General features: G+C 41.5%; 1 pseudogene across 1 annotated transcript; it reads left to right on the top strand.

Annotated features, from left to right (window-relative positions):
* Positions 1-9,255: 9,255 nt before the first annotated feature.
* LOC112408934 (POU domain, class 5, transcription factor 1 pseudogene) lies at positions 9,256-9,752 on the top strand (annotated as a pseudogene). The gene has a single exon (XR_003005042.1). The product of XR_003005042.1 is annotated as a POU domain, class 5, transcription factor 1 pseudogene (transcript).
* Positions 9,753-11,770: the final 2,018 nt, after the last annotated feature.

Below are 11,770 nucleotides of genomic sequence, written 5' to 3'. Positions count from 1 at the left end.
TTATCCATACCACAGAGGGCGCGCCAAGCTGTAAATGTGTTAGCAGACCGAGAGGGCTACAAGAGTTCAGAGGAGGGAGACAGCACTGAACTGGGAGAGGAAGAAGGATGGCAGGCCAGGGATGAGGCTCACAGGCCATAGCCTTCCTGGGCTGGCTGGGGGCTGGGAGTGGAGGCGGGGCAAGGGCATCGTCCGGAGAAGGGCTGAGCAAAGGGCACAGGCGCGGGACAGGAATGTGAGCGATGCGTTCAAGAGACAATGAGTCATCCCCCTGGCTTTCTTTACTCTACAGATGCCACATAATAGTGGGCACATAACAGGTTATTATTTTTCTTCTTTTTTAAAAAATTTTTAAAAAATTAAAGCAAGACCCAAATTCTCAGTATAGAAAATATGCCTGTGATGTCGGTGCCCAGTGACACCGCAGAGGTGAGAGTTCCTGAGCCCAGTATGAACCCGAACCCTGACAAAATTCTCACCCTTTAAAATTTTTTTATTTATTTATTTTTCTCACCCTTTTTTTTTTTTTTTTGCTGGAAACTCCATTTACTTAATGCTGTCGTACAGGAGTCTATTCTTCGGAAAACCTGAAAATAACCTGGCCAGACAGTCCCTCAATTACTAAGCACAGTGTCAGCAATTATTTTGGCTTTGTCATAATGGATCACAAACTTTTCTGCTGTTTTAAAATACTTGGAAGCGATTTGGAGCCAGGAAGTGTCTCTTGGAGGAAACTAATCCTGGTAACATTACCTACACAGATCACTATGTTTTAGCGATGTCACGTCAGCAGCTGTTGCTGCCGGGGTGGTGAAGGAGTCTTCAGGTGCATCCCGTGAGTATTAGAGTGCCGTTTCTGATGAGTACCATCCCGTGTTTCTGAACTTCCGAGTAGGTATTAGTGGCGGTGGGTTGTCGTGCTGGGCTCCCCAGACAGAACTAAGGCACTTCCACCTCCCAAGACATACACAGGAAGATTTTTTGCTTTTGTGATATTTTCTATTGAAGATGTTTTTGTTTTTCCCACATTTTCTATTGAGGGCTATCAGCAGCCTCTAACTCCAAACTTATGGGAAGTTCTCCTTTATTTATCATCTTTAAAAAATTGTTTTTTTAACCTAGCTGGAAGTTCTCCTTTATTTATCATCTTTAAAAAATTGTTTTTTTAACCTAGCTGGAAGTTCTCCTTTATTTATCATCTTTAAAAAATTGTTTTTTAACCTATCTCCTTTTCCCAACTGGTTACTATACATTGCCAGGGTATTTAGAAAGGAAATGAACTTCTCACTTCATGATTCTAGCAAAGCAAACATTATCAGAGTGTTGAAGGGACAAGTCTGGGAGACACTGTGTTCCGTTAGTCATAAGCACATACTAGGAAAAATTCAACTAAGCCTCACTTGTGTGTATTAAAATAGCCCTTTTTCCAGCTCAGAATCACATTTCAAAGGGTGCCTGGTACAAAGCGAAGACAAGAATAACCTAGTCACACAATAGTGCCAAGGATAAGATGTGGTTTTCCATCTTGTTTCAAACAGAAGGTAGCACAGAGATGTGAACGTGCAGAGAACTAGCAGTGAGCAAAGCTGAGTGACAGGAAGCTGGGCGACCTTGAGCAAATCACCTAACCTGTCTGGGCATCTTCATTTAGAAAATGAGGGAGGAAATGCCATCGTACTTTAGCACATAATGACCAAATGAGAAAATGTGTGCAAAGCACTTTGTAAACTGCAGGTTTTTCCTACAACCCTAAAGGGAATTGGAGAGGTGGCTATTTGGGGAAAATGAGATACATGCAAAGCTTCATTTTTAAAACTGATTTTAATATCTACCATTTTATGTGATTTAACGGTAGCAATTAGAGGTTCATTAATTAATACCCTAAGAAAATACTGTTACACCATTACTGTGTCTTCTAAATGAACCATTTCCCTTTTTACTGTCATTTGGAATTTTCTCAGTGGGAGAAAAGTATTTAAAAGACAAATTACCTGGAAGATAATGGGGTGAGATTTTTCGAAGTATCTTCTGTCCAGAGACAAAAGGCTTTTTCTGCTGTACTCAAGTATAGCGATCGAACACACTGATTTATTTGACAGTATTTTTTTTTCAAATAAAATAAGGAAATAGAGGGTGTTCCAGCAAGTCATATGGAGGGAGATGTTGAGGGAAGGGTGTAGGAGAAGGAGGAGGAAAAATATTGAGGGAAGCCAACCAGGAGAAGCATCAGGCAACCCTACTGGGTGTCTTCAGTATTGAAGGTGGATAAACTAGGTCCCTCCCAACTGAATGGAGCACTTAGGCAAGTCCCCATCTGCCTCTGAAGGTGTTTGGGCTTTGGCACCATCCCTCTCCTCCACCACTCTACTTACTCTTTTTTGAAAGTTGATCAATAAGAATGTCAAGGAGTACTTTTCTACCAGAGCCATAATCTGTTATTCAGGAGAGATAGCCCTTCCAGGCAAAGCCATACACCAATCTTGCAACGACCTGCTCTGCCGCCTAAAGCATGAAGGGCACTACACACCCAATAGCTCACTGTCCACACTTGGAGCTTATCCTCAAAGAGCTTGACCTCTGACTCATTTTCATTTGAGGCAAAATCATTAGGAGAGTTGATCCTAATATGCTAGCAACTGTGACCCCAAATTTACTAAATGAAATATCATTTCTCAGCTGCTTTGCCATATTACTTAAAGTTGCCTTTGCCCATTTGCAGGAAACTCAGTTGAAACCAACCCTGACCACTCCCTACGATAGCTCTCAGTGCCTCCTCAGGCAGTGATGGGATCCCATTTGCTGCACTCCAAACAGGCCTAGGTGCAAAGCAATGCCAGAAATTCCCTTTTTACCCTGTATTGTAAAGGAAATGCCATGTAACAATGGAGAACCAGGAGGGTAGTGTCTTACTCAAGTACCAATTTCTCTGCCCTTTGCCCTCATCTCTAACTGCTGGGATTTCATATCCACAAGACTAAAGTCCTGATTCTTTTTCATCATTAGTGACCACAGGGACAGCTCTGAGACTGATTTATTTTTTTAATTATTAAAAAGTAGAGAAGGAAGTTTTTGTCCCTGCGATTTTGTCAATGTGTTCCTATTCTTCATGAGCAAACCTCGGAGAGAGCTTGAGGGGTAAGGGGAGGGACTTAACTGATGATGTTAATTGAAAACTTCAAAGGTTGCTTCCTATAGATATAACCTGAGCACCACCGACTGCCTCTTCTAAAATTAGTCTCTTTAATTAATTCCTCTGCTTTCCAAGTCAACCAACGAAGACCAAGTGGAAGTAACAAGAAAATATCTCTGAGAATAAAGCTTTTATGGTCAAATAAAGTAAAAATATTAATTCACTGATGTATTATTTGTCAGACAGTTGTCAACCACTGCAGGGGACAAGTGAAGTATAGGTATATCTGTCCCCTAGGAACTTAAAACCTAATTGGGAGGAAAAGCACACAACAATTGTAATTTAAATATGTTCATTGCAAAGAATTGGGAAAATGGAAAAAGTATAAAACAGAAAATTATTAACTTTTTCATAGGGTTCCTTATAAGTATTTTCTTCAGTTTTATGTGCTTTTAAAAATAAAATGACTACCATACTACATATATAGTTTTGTATTCAGCTCTCCCACTTAATTTTACCAGGAGAAGCAGAAAAGGAAGTCTGTAATCTCCCCACTTCTAACTTTACAACATATATGATAGATAGAACGTTAATATCATACAGATAAGGGGTCTTACAAATTAAGGAAAAAAAATGGAACACCTCAATAGAAATGGGCAAAGAACACACGAATGGAGAAGTCACCAAAAAAGAAATACAAGTGGCCATAAACATATTTAAAGTATCCAAATTCATTAGAAATTCAAGAAATGCAAAATACAATAACTAATGAGATCTCATTTTCACCTATCAAATTGGCAAACATTTTATCGTATTCATTTCTCTAGTGGGAAATCTAGTACATGAATAAAAGCCTTAATATATTCACATATATCTCTACTGCAGTTTTTTTTTTTTTTTTTTTCCTGCTGTGGCCTCTCCCGTTGTGGAGCACAGGTTCCGGACGCGCAGACTCAGCGGCCATGGCTCACGGGCCCAGCCGCTCCGCGGCATGTGGGATCCTCCCGGACCAGGGCACGAACCCGTGTCCCCTGCATCAGTAGGCGGACTCTCAACGACTGCGCCACCAGGGAAGCCCTGCAGTTTTTATCCTTAAGAAAAAAGCATTATAATTTACAATAGTTAAAAAACTGAAAGCAATCTAAATACTCACCAGTCTAGCATTGATTAAATTATTGCACATTCATCAATATAACGTGTGCAGAAATTAAACCTCATATTTTCAAATACCACAGTGTGCACAACATATTTTGGATGAAACAAAACTGATTATAAAATTGTGTATAGTACGAATTCAGTTTTGTTTAAAATATGTATATATGCTTATAGGGCCCTGAACCAAGATGGCAGAGTAGAAGGACATGCTCTCACCCCCTCTTGTGAGAACACCAAAATCATAACTAGCCGCTGGACAGTCATTGACAGGAAGACACTGGAACTCACCAAAAAAGATACTCCACATCCAAAGACAAAGGAGAAGCCACAATGAGATGGTAGGAGGGGACAATCACAGTAAAATCAAATCCCATAACTGCTGGGTGGGTGACTCACAGACTGGAGAACACATACCACAGAAGTCCACCCACTGGAGTGAAGGTTCCGAGCCCCACGTCAGGCTTCCCAACCTGGGGGTCCGGCAGTGGGAGGAGGAATTCCCAGAGAATCAGACATTGAAGGCTAGAGGGACTTGATTGCAGGACTTCAACAAGACTGGGAGAAACAGAGACTCCACTCGTGGAGGGCACACACAAACTAGTGTGCACATTGGGACCCAGGGGAAGGAGCAGTGACCCCACAGGAGACTGAACCAGACCTACCTGCTAGTGTTGAGGGTCTCCTGCAGAGGCAGGGGGTGGCTGTGTCTCATCGTGAGGACAAGGACATTGGCAGTAGAAGTTCTGGGAAGTACTTGACGTGAGCCCTTCCAGAGTCTGCCATTAGCCCCACCAAAGAGCCTGGGTAGGCTCCAGTGTTGGGTAGCCTCAGGCCAAACAACCAACAGGGAGGGAATCCAGCCCCACCCATCAGCAGACAAACGGATTAAAGTTTTACTGAGCTCTGCCCACCAGAGCAACAGCCAGCTCTACCCACCACCATTCCCTCCCATCAGGAGACATGCATGAGCCTCTCAGATAGCCTCATCCACCAGAGGGCAGACAGCAGAAGCAGGAACTTAGGAACACTCCCAAACTCATTCTATGAGGCCACCATCACCCTGATACCAAAACCAGACAAAGATACTACAAAAAAAGAAAATTACAGACCAATATCACTGATGAATATAGATGCAAAAATCCTCAACAAAATACTAGCAAACAGAATCCAACAACATATTAAAAGGATCATACACCATGATCAAGTGGGATTTATCCCAGGGATGCAAGGATTCATCAATATACGCAAATCAATCAATGTGATACACCATATAAACAAACTGAAGAAGAAAAACCATATGATCATCTCAATAGATGCAGAAAAACTTTTGACAAAATTCAACACCGATTTATGATAAAAACTCTCCAGAAAGTGGGCATAGAGGGAACCTACCTCAAGATGATAAAGGCCATATACAACAAACCCACAGCAAACATCGGTCTCAATGGTGAAAACGGAAAGCATTTCCTCTAAGATCAGGAACAAAACAAGGATGTCCACTCTCACCACTATTATTCAAAATAGTTTTGGAAGTCCTAGCCATGGCAATCAGAGAAGAAAAAAAAATAAAAGGAATACGAATTGGAAAAGAAGAAGTAAAAATGTCATCACTGTTTGCAGATGACATGATACTATACATAGAGAATCCTAAAGATGCCACCAGAAAACTACTAGAGCTAATCAATGAATTTGGTAAAGTTGCAGGATACAAAATTAATGCACAGAAATCTCTCACATTCCTATACACTAATGATGAAAAATCTGAAGGAGAAATTAAGGAAACACTCCCATTTACCATTGCAACAAAAAGAATAAAATACCTAGGAATAAACCTACCTAGGGAGACAAAAGACCTGTATGCAGAAAACTATAAGACACTGATGAAAGAAATTAAAGATGATACCAACAGATGGAGAGATATACCATGTTCTTGGATTGGAAGAATCAATATTGTGAAAATGACTATACTACCCAAAGCAATCTACAGGTTCAATGCAATCCCTATCAAATTACCAATGGTATTTTTTATGAAACTAGAACAAAAAAATCTTAAAATTTGTATGGAGACACAAAAGACCCCGAATAGCCATAGCAGTCTTGCAGGAAAAGAAAAGAGCTGGAGGAATCAGACTCCCTGACTTCAGACTATACTACAAAGCTACAGTAATCAAGACAATATGGTACTGGCACAAAAACAGAAACATAGATCAATGGAACAAGATAGAAAGCCCAGAGATAAACCCACACACCTATGGTCAACTAATCTATGACAAAGGAGGCAAGGATATACAATGGAGAAAAGACAGTCTCTTCAATAAGTGGTGCTGGGAAAACTGGACAGCTACATGTAAAATAATGAAATTAGAACACTCCCTAACATCACACACAAAAATAAACACAAAATGGATTAGAGACCTAAATGTAAGAGCGGACGGTATAAAACTCTTAGAGGAAAACATAGGAAGAACACTCTTTGACATAAATCACAGCAAGATCTTTTTTGATCCACCTCCTAGAGTAATGGAAATAAAAATAAACAAATGGGACCTAATGAAAGTAAAAAGCTTTTGCACAGCAAAGGAATCCATAAACAAGACAAAAAGTCAACCCTTAGAATGGGAGAAAATATTTGCAAACAAATCAACAGACAGAGGATTAATCTCCAAAATATATAAACAGCTCATGCAGCTCAATATTAAAAAAACAAACAACCCAGCCAAAAATGGGCAGAAGACCTAAACAGACATTTCTCCAAAGAAGACATACTGATGGCCCAGAAGCACATGGAAAGCTGCTCAACATCACTAATTAATAGAGAAATGCAAATCAAAACTACAATGAGGTATCACCTCACACCAGTTAGAATGGGCATCATCAGAAAATCTACAAACAACAAATGCTGGAGAGGGTGTGGAGAAAAGGGAACCCTCCCACACTGTTGGTGGGAATCTAAATTGTTACAGCCACTATGGAGAACAGTATGGAGGTTTCTTAAAAAACTAAAAATAGAATTACCTTATGACCCAGCAATCCCACTACAGGGCATATACCCAGAGAAAACAATAATTCAAAAAGACACATGTACCCCAATTCTCATTGTAGCACTATTTACAATAGCCAGTTCATGAAAGCAACTTAAATGCCCATCGACAGACGAATGGATAAAGAAGATGTGGTACGTATATACAATGGAATATTACCCAGCCATGAAAGGAATGAAATTGCATAATTTGTTGAGACATGAATGGATCTAGAGACTGTCATACAGAGTGAAGTAAGTCAGAAAGAGAAAAACAAATATCGTATATTAACGCATGTGTGTGGAACCTAGAAAAATGGTACAGATGAACCGGTTTACAGGGCAGAAGTAGAGACACACATGTAGAGAACAAACGTATGGACACCAATGGGGGAAAGCGGCAGGGTGGTGGTGGTGGTGGTGTGATGAATCGGGTGATTGGGATTGACATGTATACACTGATGTGTATAAAATTGATGACGATTAAGAACCTGCTGCATAAAAAAAAATTTAATTTAAAAAATAGAAAAAGAAATAGGCAAAGCCAATCTTTGGTGTTAGTATTTAGGATCGTAGTTACCTATGAAGGGCTTGTGAATGAAAGTGGGAAAGAGGAGGTGTTTTAGAGTGCTGGTATTAACATAGTGAGTTCAATTTGTATAAAACTGTCAAGCTGTTCACTTAAGTTTGTGCACCTTCTGCTTGTATGTCATGTGTGAATAAAAAGTTTACAGAAAGAATAAATAGATAAAATATATATATATGCCTATATATTTAAGTATTGTTATATATAACGTAATTAACAATGGTTATTTCTGTGCCTTTGCAAAATATCCAAATTTTGTGTTGTTCATGTATTCTTTTGTGTTTAGAAATAAAAGTAAATAATTCCATCTTTAAAAAGAGAGATATGAAGGTCAAACATTCTGTGAAATACCTTTTGGTCTAAACCTTTATACAGGTGATGTCTTTGACATCCCAATCTCCTTCAACTTAATCAGGCATCATGATATCATGTCTCAAATACCAAGGATGAAAATTATTATTACTATAGCTACGATTTATTGAGTGCCTACTCTGTGCTAGGCAATGTGTTAAGAAATTTACATATACCATTGTATTTAATCCTCACAACTACCTTCTGAGATAGAAATTATTATTATTCCCCATTTACAGATGAAGAAACTGAGACTTAAAGAGACAATAAGAGGCCACCTAGCAAGTAGGTGGTGGGACTAGCATTTGAACCCTGGTGTCTGTCTCCAAAGCCTACACTCTACCTCTACTCATAGATTCTTACCTTCTCCTTTGCAAGGAGAACTGGGAAGGCCCATCCTATTCATAAATTTAGTAAAATTGGGTTTGTTCAGTAGAAAAGCGGTTATTTACCTTGCTAACTTGTGGAATTTGATACAAATTACCTGGAATTTTACTCTCAGGACTACTGAAGACACGGCTCTCTGACTGCCCAAGCACGTGCAGCCAGTGACAGAGCTGGAAGTCAAGCCCAACAGCTTGCCCCAGAGTTTGCTGCCTCTGCCTGTCACTGCATGATGCCTCTAGGGGTATCTGCCTAAGTCTCCATTTCTTGAAAGCATTAGGAGGGAAAAGGAGATGTTTCCCATTGTGATTCTGTCCGGTCCCCTGATATCTCCATCACCCAACTGGCAAGTACCCTTCTCAGGCATGAGGCTCACCCAAAGGCCGGGTGAATTCTATTGCATTTCTAAGAATTCAGGATGCTTATGCACTCCACTTTTCCACTCCCTCAACTCCTTCTGACTCCAATTTTCCTTCCATCAGATATGTCACTTTACTGTTATAAATCCAAGCCACATCTCAGCAACTCAGAAATTGGCTGCATTGTCTACTGAGGCATGAGAAATTTGTTCTTGACAGTGAAGGTCACTGTAAGAAAATATTAATGTTTAAAATCAGAAGCTACAGTTTCAAGAACATGTGTAAGCTGCGGCCCCTGCTGCAGAAGTGGGTGGAGGAAGCTGACAACAACGAGAATCTGCAGGGGATATGCAAGGCAGAGACCCTTGTGCAGGCCCGGAAGAGAAAGGGGACGAGTATTGAGAACCGAGAGGCAACCTGGAGAGCATGTTCCTGCAGTGCCCAAAGCCCACCCTGCAGCAGATCAGCCACATCGCTCAGCAGCTCGGGCTTGAGAAGGATGTGGTCCGAGTGTGGTTCTGCAACCGTCGCCAGAAGGGCAAACGATCAAGCAGTGACTGTTCGCAACGAGAGGATTTTGAGGCTGCTGGGTCTCCCTTCTCAGGGGGACCAGTATCCTTTCCTCTGGCGCCAGGGCCCCATTTCGGTACCCCAGGCTATGGGGGTCCTCATTTCACTACGCTGTACTCCTCAGTCCCATTTCCTGAGGGTGAGGCCTTTCCCTCGGTGTCTGTCACCACTCTGGGCTCCCCCATGCATTCAAACTGAGGTGTCTGCCCTTCCCAGGAATGGGGGTAGAGGAAGGGGGACAGCTAGGGAGAGAACCCTGGGCTTCGTACCAGGGCTTTGGGATTAAGTTCTTCATTCACTAAGTAAGGAATTGGGAACACAAAGGGTGTGGGGGCAGGGAGTTTGGGGGAACTGGTTGGAGGGAAGGTGAAGTTCAATGATGCTCTTGATTTTGATCCCCACATCACTCATCACTTTGTTCTTAAATAAAGAAGCCTGGGACCTAGTAGGTGGAAAAAAAATAAAAATAAAAAATAAAAAAATAAAATAAAATAAAATCAGAAGCTAAAGAATTACATGCATTTCCAAAGGAGGAGGTCCTAATGATTTTCTGAATGCAGAAATGATAGCTTGTGAGGAGCTTTTAAAGAGCTTTCCTGCTAACTCTAAAGGCCCAAGGTTTGTTTGTTTGTTTGTTTTGAGGTTTCTTAATGTGTTCACCAGAGAGCGAATTGAATATAAAGTGGCAGGCCTTAAAAGGGCAGCCAGTGAGTTGGAGCACAATTTGCATGAAATATGTTAGCTTTTTGTTTTTCTTTATGGTATTTAAAGGTTCTTATGAGAGATGAGTTTGACTTCTTAGATGGTTTCATTTTTGCACTCCAGGTCCAACTAGTGGGGTCATTCTTTCCTACCTCCATCCAGGCTTCATGCCCAAGTTGCCACTTGGGGGCAGTCTAATGCCTCCTTCTCTGCCCATTGCCATCTTCCCTCCTGCCTTCTCTACATAGGATTCCTAGGTGGTTGACCTAGTTTCTGGTCCCTGTTACAATATAATGGTCATTACCAATCTCAACAGTTTCTTAAAAAGAAGTAAAGGGCCACATTCTTAATATATTGAAAAATAATACATTATACAGTTTTTCAAGGAGCGTTCAGGAGGACTCTTCAAAAGAACCTCCTGATGTAGGCAGGGCAGACACCCTGGTTTAGGAGGGTAAAGTCAATGTTTCAAACTTCCATGGTTCTGAAGCAGAGGTTCTCTGATCCTTCGGCCAGGGCTCTTTCCTGCAATCATTCTGAAAAAAGATTCAGACTTTATTTTGAAGGAAGATCATCTTTTAATGAAGACATCAAAACAATAAACAGCAGTAAGAATAATACAGTAGGAGAAGAAAATCACAAAATAAAATTTCTTTGCCGGTATTTACTCCCAAAATGGTTTCAATCTCAAAGAAGAAAAAAAGTGCAATCCCTTTTCAAAGTTTATTATAAATTCACTTAAACATGGAATAGACAGCTTGCCCAGATCTTTTCCCCACCCTTCCGTCCGCACGAGACAGTTTAATTAATGGGCAAACAGCCCAACGGTGGATTTTTCTAATAGAGTGGCTTGAAAGAATAAGCCCCATCCTTGCGCAGAGCTCATTGGCACACTACTCTGGCTGCATTGCAGAAACAGAACAGAGTCATATGGTTCCTGGAAAGTAATCGTTTGGCAGGATTCTAGCCTCGGGTGAATCCCTATAGAAAAAGTGCTCAGGTGGCCCTCCGTGGTGCCAGGGCCACGGTTGATGGAAGAGGGTGTGCGTGAATGTGTGTGTGATGGCGCGAAGTCCTGAGGGGGTGGATGGAGGACACAGCAAGGGAATACTGAGAGACCCATAAGAACAAGGCTGCAGATTAGTCCCACTTCCTCTGCTCCTGTAATCCACTCACTTAGCCAGCAAATGTACACTGAATATCTACTGCAAACTCAGCACTGAGCAAAGAGTTTTGCGTAGGTGAGCACAAGAAACGAACTTTTAAGGGACTGCAGAAAAAGTCCATGCTGTTGGGCTTTGCTGGTGGCGCAGTTGTTGAGAGTCCGCCTGCCGATGCAGGGTACACGCGTTCGTGCCCCGGTCCGGGAAGATCCCACATGCCGCGGCGCGGCTGGGCCCGTGAGCCGTGGCCGCTGAGCCTGTGCGTCCGGAGCCTGTGCTCCGCAACGGGAGAGGCCGCAACAGTGAGAGGCCCGAGTACCACCAAAAAAAAAAAAGTCCGTGCTGTTGATA

Source organism: Neophocaena asiaeorientalis, unplaced genomic scaffold (assembly GCF_003031525.2).
Source record: "Neophocaena asiaeorientalis asiaeorientalis breed wild unplaced genomic scaffold, Neophocaena_asiaeorientalis_V1.1 scaffold182, whole genome shotgun sequence".
NCBI classification, from domain to species: Eukaryota; Metazoa; Chordata; class Mammalia; order Artiodactyla; family Phocoenidae; genus Neophocaena; species Neophocaena asiaeorientalis.
This window is presented reverse-complemented; position numbering and strand designations above follow the sequence as displayed.